Source organism: Corvus brachyrhynchos, unplaced genomic scaffold (assembly GCF_000691975.1).
Source record: "Corvus brachyrhynchos isolate BGI_N302 unplaced genomic scaffold, ASM69197v1 scaffold213, whole genome shotgun sequence".
NCBI lineage: Eukaryota > Metazoa > Chordata > Aves > Passeriformes > Corvidae > Corvus > Corvus brachyrhynchos.
Window position 1 is genome coordinate 1209487 of NW_008237233.1, and position 13068 is coordinate 1222554.

Here is a 13068-nt window from a genome sequence, read left to right on the forward strand (position 1 = left end):
GATAGTGTCTCATGTTGTCCCCTCCACCAATGTCCATACCAGCCCAAATTCTGACCTTTATCAGCACAGAAGCCCCTATTGTGGTTTGGTGGGTGCCTGTCTGTTTGAGGCAGCCCAGCCTTCAGAACAGCTGTGCTTACATACCTGTTTGTCAAGCTCTCACGGCTCTCAGCTTTGGAAACATTTTGTTTTGTGCATGTAAATAGTTTCCTGGAGGTTGTCACATATGCTTGTTTCTCATCTCTCATGATACCTCCTCTGACCCTGCTAGCTCCATCAATGAAGTGTAATTGTAAAAAAAATCTTCCCGGTTGAAAAAACAAGCAGTGTCAAGGGAGTTTTCTGGAGTAATACCTTGATGCTAACCACCACTCACAAATCCAGGGAGGATTAAACTTGCTCAGCTTTTTCCATTCCATTTTTTCTTTCATTGTTCTCAGTGTAGCTGTTAAGTAGCTATCATCATTACTGAAGATTATTCTGCTGTATAATGGCATGGATTGTTTACCACAACAAAACCTAAGAATCTGCAAGTGCCTTCCAGCATGTCTCATGGACTAAATCTTGTCCCTCATTCTTCCTGCAATAGTCTCACTAGATGCCCATTTTTATTACTTCAAAAGGTCTTATGCAAACTCAGATTGTAGACAGTGAATAATTCAGCCCACTGGCAAATAAAGACATGGCAGAGGAAGAGGTTAGCATGATCCACATAGGCTATAATATCCTTATAGAGAGCAGCAGTTAATCCTGATAATATGCCATGTTAACCATGGCTGTTGGTATATAAAGTGCTCAGTAATCTCTCAAGGCTCAGAGGAGAAGCCACTCAAGGCTCAGAGAAGACTGTGTTTCTCAAAAGTGACAACAAGTTTTTTAGGCTTTTTTAGTCTTTTATGTTAAAATCCCTTGCAAGTGATTTTTTTCTCAGTGTACTTGTTAAATGAGAGAATATTTGATTTTACTTTGGTTCTATTTTAGGTACAACAATCAGTTCTCTGAACATCTTTCTAATGTTTCAGATTTCTGTAAAAATAGCTTCTTCTTTTTCAAATGGCTGTCTCAAAAAAAAATTTGTGAGGGACCGAGGTAGTAATGCAGACGAAATTCATGAAGTTAGAAATCTACAGGGAAAAGGTAAATTTGAGTCAAAACCTGAGCATTCCAGACCTCATTGTGTCATTGGACATCTGAGGAATTTGGAGTTGGATTCTTAGATAATGTGGGTCAGTCTTGCCTTGTTGATATAAAGGGGTTGATATATAGGGAACATTGACCTATAGGGATCTCTGTGAGATTTCCTTATGGTTCCAGATAAAGATACTGCCTGCTGATCATTACCATCCCCAAATCCCCAGCCTGCATTTGATCTCACACCTCAGCATCTACTACAGAAGGCTTGAAAGTATCGCAGAATTTAAGAATTCAAATATCATTAGAAAACCTCACCTATTAATTATATTATTTCTTGTGTATGTTAAGAAAAAAAAAAAGCATTCAAACCTCATCCCAGGTCACAGTTAAGAGTTGTTTCCATCTTTTTTCTCTTTATTCCAGGAATACCTGCTATCTTGCTAGCATAATGCAGGCAGATAGAGTTCAGGGCCAAGATAGGGATACCACTCAGCATCAGAAATGGGGAATGTGGTCTGCAGGATGATGCAAGTGAGAGAATTTCATCCTTGCTCTCTTCATCTCTAACAGTTTTTAGCAAAACACCCTCTACTGAAGAACAGTCTGAGAGCTGTGTCAAGCACACAGAAGATCTTCGAAAGCGTATATTCATTCCTTTTAGTAGTTGTTGGGAGCTGGCAGTTGAAACTGGTAGTGTGTGCGGTACCTTCTCTACAGAATGCCAGGCACATCCCAAAGGCACGGTGATGAATGCCTTCTGATGTCCCCAGTATTACAATGTATTTCTCTATCTTTTGAAAATTGAGAACATAGCCAGGGATTAGAATTTAAATATTCATATCGTCAAAGCAACCTGATCCCAAATTTGGCCCCTAGTCCTAAACACTAGAAGAATCTTCAGATGGCAAAATCTGGAGTCTAGATGGTCCCAAACAAAACCTGGTGCTCCAAACATTAAACATATCTCTGTTCTAAATTGGATATTTTTCTTCAAAGCTATTTATTTAATTCTCTACCTGCAGCACGTCCAGATACTGCTTGTGTTTTTGAAAGCAGATTCTTACTCTTAAAATTCCAGATGTGGAATTAATATTTATTAACATATCAAATTGTGTAGGATTTTAACTCAGAGGAAAAAACAATGTTTTACAAGGGACTCAAAATTATGGTGTGTTGATCTTCTCTGGACGTACTCCTCAGCCGAGATCAATAGCTGCAGTGGAAGAGCAGCAGTACCCCATGTATCCCTTTTCTTCTCCTGGTCTCACGGTGCTGACATTACCCTGTGAATGGTACGCTTGATCAACAGTTCTAATGATTCAAAAGCTGCCTCTGGGGATTTGTCCTTTCTCTTTCTCAATCCCTACCTCACATGGTTCCCATGTGCTGTGTAGCAGCTCAGGAACTTCCCTGCTTAGCAGACATGAAATCTCAGCACCAGGAAGTCCACCCACCAGAGTAGTCAGTCTTTATAACTGTTTTTGCTTTATAAGGCAGAGGAATCACCATTTACCTTATACCTTTGTATTTACCTACAGATAAAGTGCTGTGATTCCATTCTGTACTGGAGGATAGGTATATGTGTGGGAATGAATGAAGAGTTCTTTTCTAGTACAAGTTCCACAGATTTCATGCTATTTTTTACCCCTATAACCAAAATCACAGGTTGAAAAGATTCTGCTTGTCTCAGAGGGACTCCCATGGTCAAACCGAAAAGGAAAAAAAAAGTAAAAAAAAAAGGTTAAAAAAAAAAATCACACCATACTTCTTAGTAAGTTCTATTTTCTCTTTCAACTAGCCAACATAAAACCATTTTCTCCTGGCTTGTACAATCTTTCAAAGTACTAACAAGTGTTCTGTGGTTTCTAAGAGATTCTTTTTTTTTCTTTCATAACTCCAGGGTTACCACCCTAGTAGGTGTGGAAAATCTTTGTTCATTTCATTATAAGACACTTTTGTGTACCATCTAACTGGATTTGGCCAGCAAAGAAGAGCAGATATGTCACACGCTGAATGCTTTTTTTCTCGTCCCTAACATCCTAGGATATTGCAGACTTTCATGTTCTAATGGAGGTTTCTTTTACCAGTGACCAACATTTTCCTCTACTCTCTAATGCACCTACAAGTTTCTGACCTATTATAATTTCCCCACCTGCAGTGCAGTTTCTGCCAGTGTTCCTGCTGCGTACTGAGAAAATTAATATGTTGCTGAGAAAAATTGCCTTCATATTTAGAAAATCTGTATGACAGAGAATGTTAGCTTGTGTACACTAGCATCTTGAGTCTTCTCCATTATATCTGTGTGAGAACTACAGCGAAAATCAGGGGGAAAAGGGCAATTCGTACAATGGATTTCACCACAGGCTTTTTTGCAAACTTTTGCCCACTGTCACCACACAGCACCTTGAGCCTTCTAGTGGTAGATGTAGACAGGAAGCACTCCAGGTTCATGAAAATGAATTTAATCTTTGAAAACATTGCACATTCTATTTGTGTATGACAAAGGAAAAATTCCCAAGTGCATTTCAAACATACATTTACTCAGTAATGTATTCTTATTACCCAGTTCTGTATCTGCGCTATTTTCAGAAATTGAAAGCACTACTTCTCTTTCAAAGCTAGCCACTTCCTTTTTGACTGTCTTCCCACTCTGAACATAAAACAGGTGCATCAGTAATATTTGGCAAGTACATACCAAAAGAACTTCTATCTTTAATACCCAACATTTTATGTTGTTTGCCTTATCTCAGTCATCAACACTGATTCAAAGCAATTGAGTATCACAGCACTGACTACAGGCCAAGTTAGACAAGAGTTGGCAGAGGTTACAGCTGTGGGAGGACCTGCAGGAGGAGGTAATAGCTGCTTCTGTGAGCCAAGGAATGTTAGTTATTATACTTCCTTCATATTTCTCATTTGTTAAAACGGTTTTCTTTGTTCTTTTGTGAAAGGTGACTGGACTGATTAAGATTTCCAGATGCAAACAGACAACTCATCTCACAGCCCTGGCAAGGAAAATAAAAAGGAACATACTTCACAGAGAAAAGATGAATACAAATGTATTTGGCAGGGTCATAAAAAGTTGAAAACAAGGTCTTGCACTGCAGAGGCTCAGGGATCATTAGCCTGATGGTATCTTCAGATGATGTAGTCCTCTACAGATTGTTTTTAAGTACCAAGGTACCCATGGTTTACATTGTATTAGAGAACAAAGGCAAGTAAGGTTAGAAAACACAGTCTTCCAAGTGTTATTTAGAAACGCCCCACCCCCCCCCAGCTATAACGGGACGCGCCTGCGCGGGCAAAGGGTCACAGGTTGGTGACTTACAGTTTCATGTGCTGCAGGCAAAGCAGAATAATTTGTGAAATATAAAAGCCCAGAACTGGTGCCTCCTTCCCTTACCATGTCACAGACTGAATGCTGAACCCTGTAACAGCCATTCAATTTTCCTCTCTTTTTCACTCTTATGGTGTCTTTCCCTTCCCTGTCTTCCATCAGGAGAATAAATCACAACTGGTCTGGTATGCTGTAAGTATACTATACTAATAAAATAAAATTAATCTAATCTAATAAGTGTAACCAACGGCACTTACACTACCATTTATCCATGATATGCAAAACAAATCTGTTTTGAGATGTGTAAACTCTAATTTTTTTTTAAAAAAACGCAAAACACTGAAAATAAGTAAGAGTTAGAGACAGTCTTTGTCATCCCCATCATATATAGAAAACTTCAGAGTAATTCCACACTCATCCTCTCACTCCTGAACTAGGCGTCCTGAAAACAGGGAGCTGGAAGAGACATAGCATTAAGTTAATATATTAGGAGACACCTACGCAGTTTAGGATATAGAACTGAAAATTGCGATTTGTTTGAGCATCTTTGCCATCATCTGGTGACTATCTAGAGGCAGATGCAAAATGGAGACATATTCGTGGACTTACACGTCACCTTTGGTGTCCTACTCCTATGTTGTAATCCCCATGAAGATGTCCACAGTGTTGCGCTCTGAATTAGACTGCCTCTGATGTTTCTTGTCATCCATAGATACCTACTTATAACAAAAGTTATTGTGCTTCGAAATGGTTTTTACATTGAAAAGAGAAGGCTACAACTTGAGAGATTTTTGGACACCTTGGTTTGCACAGTGTGCATTCAAACCATTCCATTCTCCAGAGTTTTCAGTTCAAGATGTTGAGGCCATCAACATGAATTCTGGTTTCAGTCTTGGGCCCCTTGTTACTATCTGGTTTAAACTCAGCAAAGCAAAGCAAGCTAAGTCTCTGTGCATAAACTGGAAAGAAATTAGAAGGTTCAAAATATTCCCAGAAACAAGATTAAAACCAAACGAGATTAGATGTTGATGGCAAAATATGGATGTATTTTATTTAATAGTAAAAGAGGCAAAGAGAAGGGAAGAGAAAAGAAAGAAAGGAACGGAGAAAAGAAGTGTGCGTGGGGGGGCTGGGGGGACAGGGAGAGGTGACAGGGATTAGGTGGAAGCAGATCACCCATCCGAGGGTCCCAATGACGTCTCGTTGCTCCTCTCCATCTGGTCTGCTGGTGGTGAGGGTCCCCTGTTGCTGCTGTGGCCACGCTGCCCCACCCCCCCCCACACCACCACCACCCCCACACCAGGGTCTGGGGACCCCTTTGAGGGGGGCCCCTGTGATGGGCCATGTCACCCCCTTCTGCTGTGGATAAGCTTCCCCTCCCCGGTGAGGACCCCTCAGCTGGGCTCCTCTGCACAGGGGAGGACGGGCAGTCACTGTGCCTCTGACCAGAGGCTTTTCCCAGATACCCAAAGCCTTTCCTCCCTCCACCCTTTGGTGGAGGGTCTGTTTGAGCCTGGCAGCTGATGGCCCTGGGGCTGTGGTCTCCACCTTGGAGGTGTTAAGCCTGTGCTTTGTGAAATGTCCCCAGCCCTGAGCTGTTACTTTATCTTATCTTCATCAGCGAGCAGTGTAAGGCCTCAGTCAGGGCCCCATTCAGGGTGTGGGAGTCTTCTCTGCAGCTTTTGTAATACAGTTTTAAAACTCCTTCAAGAAAATGTTTAAGTCATAAACTATAATATTTCAGCCTCTGACACCCCTCATGACAAGAAAGACATTGAGGTGCTTGAGCAAGTCCAGAGAAGGGCAACAGAGGTGGGCAAGGGTCTGGAGAACAAACCTGGTGAGAAATAGCTGAGGGAGTTGTGTGTGTTCAGCCTGGAAAAAAAGAAGCTTGGGGGGCACCTTCTCACTCTCTACAACTACCTGAAAGGAGGCTGTAGCCAGATGGGAGTTGGTCTCTGCTCCCAAGTGACAAGTGAAATGTCAAGAAGAAAAAATCTCAAGTAGAGGCAGGAGAGATTTAGTTAGGATATTAGGAAAAATTTCCTCACCAAAACAGTGAGCAAGTCCTGGCACAGGCTACCCAGGGCCATGGTGGAGGCGCCATCCCCAGAAAGTCTTCCAAAAGCTGTACAGATGTAGTGCTTAAGAACATGGTTCAGTGATGGGCTTGAAAGTGCTGGGTTAATGTTTGGACTTGATGATCTTAGAGTTCTGTTCCAACCTAGATCATGCTATGATTCTATGACTTTGCTAAGGAGTTGTAGTGGTTTAGTGCAAAATACTCATTACTGTTTATCTGCTGTGAGATAAGAATTAGGAGAAATGCAAAGCAGGCACCAAACTTGAAAGAATATAAAGAAGTTTATTAACAGCTATGACGTCTTGTCCTGCTTCCCACTGAATTTGCTTTAAGCGAGCTGGTAATGGCTATCACATAAATCCCATTTGTCAAGCACAAGGCAACAAGTTTGAGATAATTTTGAGGTTTGGTAAGAAGCTGTGGCCCCTTGCAGCCCATCCAAATCACAGACATCTCCCAAAACAGCTCTCTCAGGCTGCCCAGGGAAGAAGTGGAGACACCATCCCTGGAAAGATTTAAAAGGTGTGTAGATTTGGCATTTTGGGACACTGGTTAGTAGTGGTCTTGGCAGTGCTGGGTTAAGGGTTGGACTCAATGATCTTAAAGGTATTTTCCAACCTGAATAATCCTATGGTTCTATGATTCATGCTTTTCCAAGTAAATAGGTAATTCCTATTGCATTTAAGACCATGGATGCATTCAGTATTGTGGCCAATCCAAGCATATTGTTCTTCCCAGTGTATTTAATTCAGTTGTACCAATGACATTTCTGCTCCTCTAAGCGCATAAAGAGATTACTAATTATTATTCTTTTAAAGCATATAGGAAAATGATACTGTAGAAATGAAAGATTTAGAATTAAAGAATTACTCAGGACTGATTTCCACTCTCACAATTATTGATTTTTCCCCTTCATCTTTCCAGCAGTGGATTTTATTTTATTTTTTTTTTAACTTAAAAATAGCTCCTGGAAAATCATTGTGGCAAGTCAAATGTTGAAACTGTCCTGTTACTTAGTTCCATATGGTTCTGTGGCTCACGTGCATGAACACACAGACGCAGGGATGGCTTCAGTAATATTAAGCCGACGGCAAGGAGTTGAGAAGGGTCCTTGCTTAAGAGTTCCACAGAAAGCAGTTTATTGCTACAACTTGTGAAGGTTTCCAGAGGCAAATGACTCTGAGCATGCAACAGCTCGAGCTTCAGTATAGGGGTGTGGCTAACACCAGGAGCCAACTGGGGAATCAGAACTGGGGTATATTACCATAACCGAACAAGGCATCCTGGGAGAGGCTTCTTTCCCTCACCATAACTGGGAGACTGTCTTACCAAGAACTCTCTCTGTCTCTTGTACCACAGGTCAATCGGCCACCACACTGTCCCAGTGTTTCCAGCACTAAAGCTGTTTTGTACTTGACATAGTAACTTTTTTTTAAAGTGCACTGAATTAAAAAATCATGTGATAAGAGTAATTCTGTTTTATTATAAACTTAATAGCAATTTTTATTTGCAAATTACTCACAAGCAAATGGTTGAATATAAAACTGTAAAATGTAAAGCTCAAGAAATTAATATGTAAAAAAAAAAAAAGCCTGTCAAATATATTCATATTTTGTGGAAAGATTTAACAAACAATCTAAATATTCTGCCAGGGTGGTAATGACGGTATAATCAGATATCCACCAGAAACCCAAAAGTATAGATGGGAGAGTGGTGTTACATGTGCCTGCTTCCCAGGGAAATTTTTGTGAGGAACTGGCACCTTAGGCATAAAAGTGAGCCAAAGGGGATACATAAATGAGCCAGCCTCTTCAGTTTCAGTAGTGATAGAGCTATTTATTGAACCTTTATGGTCAGAGACAAAAATAATTTCTAAGTAAGAACCGAAAGGCTCTCCAGAATGGGCATCTTGGAGAGGAAAGTGCCAGTAACTGAACAACTTTTCCATGGGAATTTTGTCAGCATGTGAGAGAGACACCCTCTGTCTTGCATTGTGTTACTGCCACATCCAGGAGATGACTAACACACAGATGCTGTTTTTACTCAATGTAGGTCAGCAGTAAATTAGGATGGCACAGGTATTATGCATTAGTGTACAGCACTCTTTCTCCTCCTAACGTTAATATTATTTAATTTTGCAACACTAATTGTGATATTAATTGAATCAAATTGCTGACTGCTTGCCTTTTCAGGCTTAGCTCTCTTTTTTGTCCATTTTGTCCACACACATGTTCAAATATGCTCTGCATAGAGGTAAGTGTCCACATCATGCTGGAAAACAGAACCATTATGTATCTTTATCTGATTCAGAAATCCATTTGTGAGAATTTGAACCCTGAGGGGGTATTCGCTTAGCTCTCATTTTGTCTTTTTTAAAAGCCTGACTGTTTAAATAGGAGAAGCTTTCCTAATGTGGCTGCTTTCTCATCTGTCTCATCTTTATACGGCTCTTTTTCCTCCTAGCTTTGATTTGTACATGTGGAATGTTTTTGATCAGATAACACCCAGTGGATATGTTGCTGTCTTTATTCAGGACATTGGTTTTGTAAGCTACAAAGCTGATAAACACTTATATGTGCCTTATTTCCTTTTCTGCACAAAGATTCTATTGAGACATCAGCACATCTGGGGAAAACGTGTTTCTTAATAATATAGTTGTTGTTATTAATTTTAAATTCAACACTATCATATGTGATGTCTGCATCTTTAAAAAATGCAAAATGATGTCTTGTTGGCAATAATGAATATGAGTCTAACAGAGAAGAAGAAAGGGAACCTGCCTTAACATTACTTTGTTATAAAATTCTTATCTGAAAAAAAAGTACCTTTGAGAATATTAAAACTTGACTCTTTGTCTGTTAGTCTTATGAAAGATAGAGCTTTTTTTTAAAACTGATGTTGCTTTGTTGTGTCCACAGTTATGATGCCTTACACAGCAGTTTTTCCTTGAGAATAAATCTTTGAGACAGAAGATAAAACAAATGCCATGGACTAGTGACTGGCATATACCAACCAGAGGCATATTCACATGAGAAAACTGCTCAACAAATATTTCATCTATCTGAGATATTTTCCAGCTGAGTTGCCTTGCTATTCTGTTCCCACCACATTCTCTGCGTTGCACAGTGGAAAAGCAAAGACATTTAACTTCTGCACTGGACTGGGAACGCTGGGAGTGCTTCAGATGCTAATACCAGGTCAATATTTTTGTTTTTTCAGTTGGCACTGAATAATGGAAACAAACTTAATATCAGTTCTTTTCTCTGTATAAAAGAAGCAAATCTGGGAAGGGTTAGCTATATGACTGAAAAGCTGCTTTATACAATAGCTAAAAATTCTCATGAACTAGAGCTATTTATGTATTTAATATAAAATTATGAAAATCTCACAGTACTGACTTCCTTATCATTAACATATATATCTAACTTGTCAAACTATGTAAAAATGTAACTGATAGAATATAAGTGAATCATTCAAAAAAATTTTGGATTCCAAATAAAGAGGAAACAGAAGCATTTTTACGGGTCAATTTATTGAAAATCATTGTTTCAATTAGATGAGCAGGTAATTTTTTAACATGAATTTATAGCAAAAGTCCTAATGTAGTGCCAGCCATAAGGGCAGTGCATCAGTGTAATGTGAGTCATGTCTTATGAAAACAGCAAGAAAGCTATTAGATTTTATAAGAATACTAAAACAAAAATTACTTATTTCAATAACAAAATTTTACAATTTGTTGAATGGTTCACTCTTCAGAGCAAAGACTAAAACACAAACTAGGAAAAAATTTCATTGTACCTCATAGATTTAGATAAATTAGTAATGCACCAGTCTCAGAAATAAAGAAGGAAAATGGTTGAAAGTTGTACAACTTGTTCCTCAACCTTCACACAAAAAATAAGGTTAAAACTCCTAGTTAATTAGCTACAATTAAACAGTAGAGTGAACTTTTAGAACATGATCATCTAATATGCCTGTGGAGTTATTTGTGTTTAGCTGTGAACCGAACAACTGTGCAACATGCATTTGATAAATCTGAATAAAAATTTTCTCAAAAAATCATTATTTGCTTGCAGATTAGGAGAAGAGGGTAAATTTTGTTTTTTTATTTGACACAAACTTTTCATTCAGCTCTGGCTATTAGTAAGATGGGAAATGAGTCAAAAAGTTGCCACATAAGGGAAAAGCTTCAGTGATCAGATTCTGTCTTTTTATCTTTAGCACACTGCCTATATCCACTTGGATCTCCAGGTAAAAGTGAGGCTGTTTTGTCTATACCCCTATTACAAGGAATCATTACATGGGTTTGGCATGGCCTAAAGCTCTGACTCTGGGTAACACTGACATGGTAAGAACCATCTCAGCATCCTTTAGAGCATGATCGTGTTCATTGCAGTACGCACAGTCTAAGGAACCTAAAGGTTCACCTTCTGGGGGGGAATCCAGAGGAGGACATGAAGATACTCAGAGGGCTGGAGCACCTTTTCTTTGAGGAAAGGCTGAGAGAGTTGGGGTTGTTCAGCCTGGAGAAGATAAAACTCGGAGACCTTAGAGCAGCTTCCAGACCTTAGAGCAGTTCCAGTAAAAAAAGAGGCTGGAAGAGAGCTGAAGGGGACTTTTGAGAAGGTCATGGAGTGATAGGACAGGGGGGAGCACATTCAGAAAGGGGGGTATTAAGAAGAAATTCTTCACTGTGAGATTGGTGAGGCACTGGCACTGGCACAGATTGCCTACAGAAGCTGTGGCTGCCCCATCCCTGGAAGTGTTCAACCCCAGGTTGGATAGGGCTTTGAACAATCTGGTTTAATGGGAAGTGTCCCTGCCCATGGCAGCAGGGCTGGAATTATGTGAGCTTTGAGGACCTTTCCAACACATCACCCTTCTGTGATTCTGTGTTGTAAATTGCCAGTAATTCTCTGGTACAATTAACGGTAGACTTCAGTTTTAGGTGCTGCCTGCTTTTTGGCCTTCTAAGGACAAAAAGCTCATTCAAGACAAATTGAGTGGATGGATATTCACCATACTCAAACTGGATGACGCATGGGGTTTTTTTGTATTCTGGGCAGAAAAAGAAAATTTAATATAAAATTGTACAGTAACACATATAACAACAGTGTCTCAGGTCAGGGAGCTGCGGTTGTGTCTCAGAATTAAAGGTTATTTTAGAGGTCTGGACTATGGGACTATGGTATTCCTACTTATTTGGGGATCTGAAAAAAAAAATGGATAAAAAAGATCTAATTTTTTTATGTTTTCTTACACCACCATCACAGGAAAAATAAAAACTGTAAGAAAGAATTAATTCTTATTACATAGAACATCTAATGCAAGATTTTTCAACAAGAGTCTTAAATCTTTTGCTCCTAATGCTAACTTGTAACAGGGCTGGCCACTGCCTCACCAGTCAGGGTGCCATGAGAAAATTGCTTTATAAACACTACATCTATCCAAGTTTTTTTCCTAGCTGACTTCATTTGTTTGAGATCACTCGGGGCTTTACATGAACTTCACTTTTGAAAATTGGACTGCTCATTTTGGTGTTAAAACTAGGGAAACTTGCCCACAGTTACATATTTACCTGTGCAGGTCCATGAATTCACCTTGAAGAGAAGAAAGATAACAGTAAAAACTATTTTAAAAAGTCAAATCCCATCATTAAGAATGCCAGAAATTTTCAACTGAAAAAACAGATTGTGGTAAGGATCATGCTTTTTCATCAGACCTCAGTCTAGGGAAAATTCTGAACTTCTGATTGTTAATCTTTTGCTAAAACCTGTCAGTATCACATTAATTAAATTGAGCTTTTCTTGGTAAAAATTTTCATGTCAGAATTATACAGACTTACAGTTCTGACATGAAAACTACTTCTTGGTGAGTGTTAATGAGGTGCCTTAGTTTGTTTTAATGAGGTACAATGCTCAATACATGAGAAGAGAAACAGGAAGATTTTTGAGCAGGTTTTTGCTCTGTAATCCAAGAAAAATGTACAGACTCTGCTACTCACCATTAATAGGATGACATAAAGAGTTGGCAGCATTTTTCTGCCGAATACCCTAATCTCATGTGGCTACATTTGAAAAGTGGAAAATCATTGTTATCTCATATAGATCCTTACAATGCACCGTATGTATCTAGTGAATGAGCATCAAACTGACCCTGTGGGTGTATGCTGCACATCCTGCCAGTCCATTGATTTTGGGGCTACACTGAAAACAGAAGGCTGGCTTTGAGAAAGGGCCATGAACTCACATTTAAGGGTATGATTTTGCACAAGTCAGAACAGAGGAGAGACAAAACTGTCCTGCAGACAATAGCCTTCAGTATGGGGAATGCTAATTATAATGTTGGACAGCTACAGGGTCACGTTCTTTCCACTACACTGTAATTATGCACCAGGAAGCGCAGCACACAAGAGGTTAACTTCTTTTGTTTACTTTTTATTATGCTTGGGAGTTTCATGCATATGCAAGGCATAATTCCATAGGAATTATATTGTTGGTTATCATTAATGGCT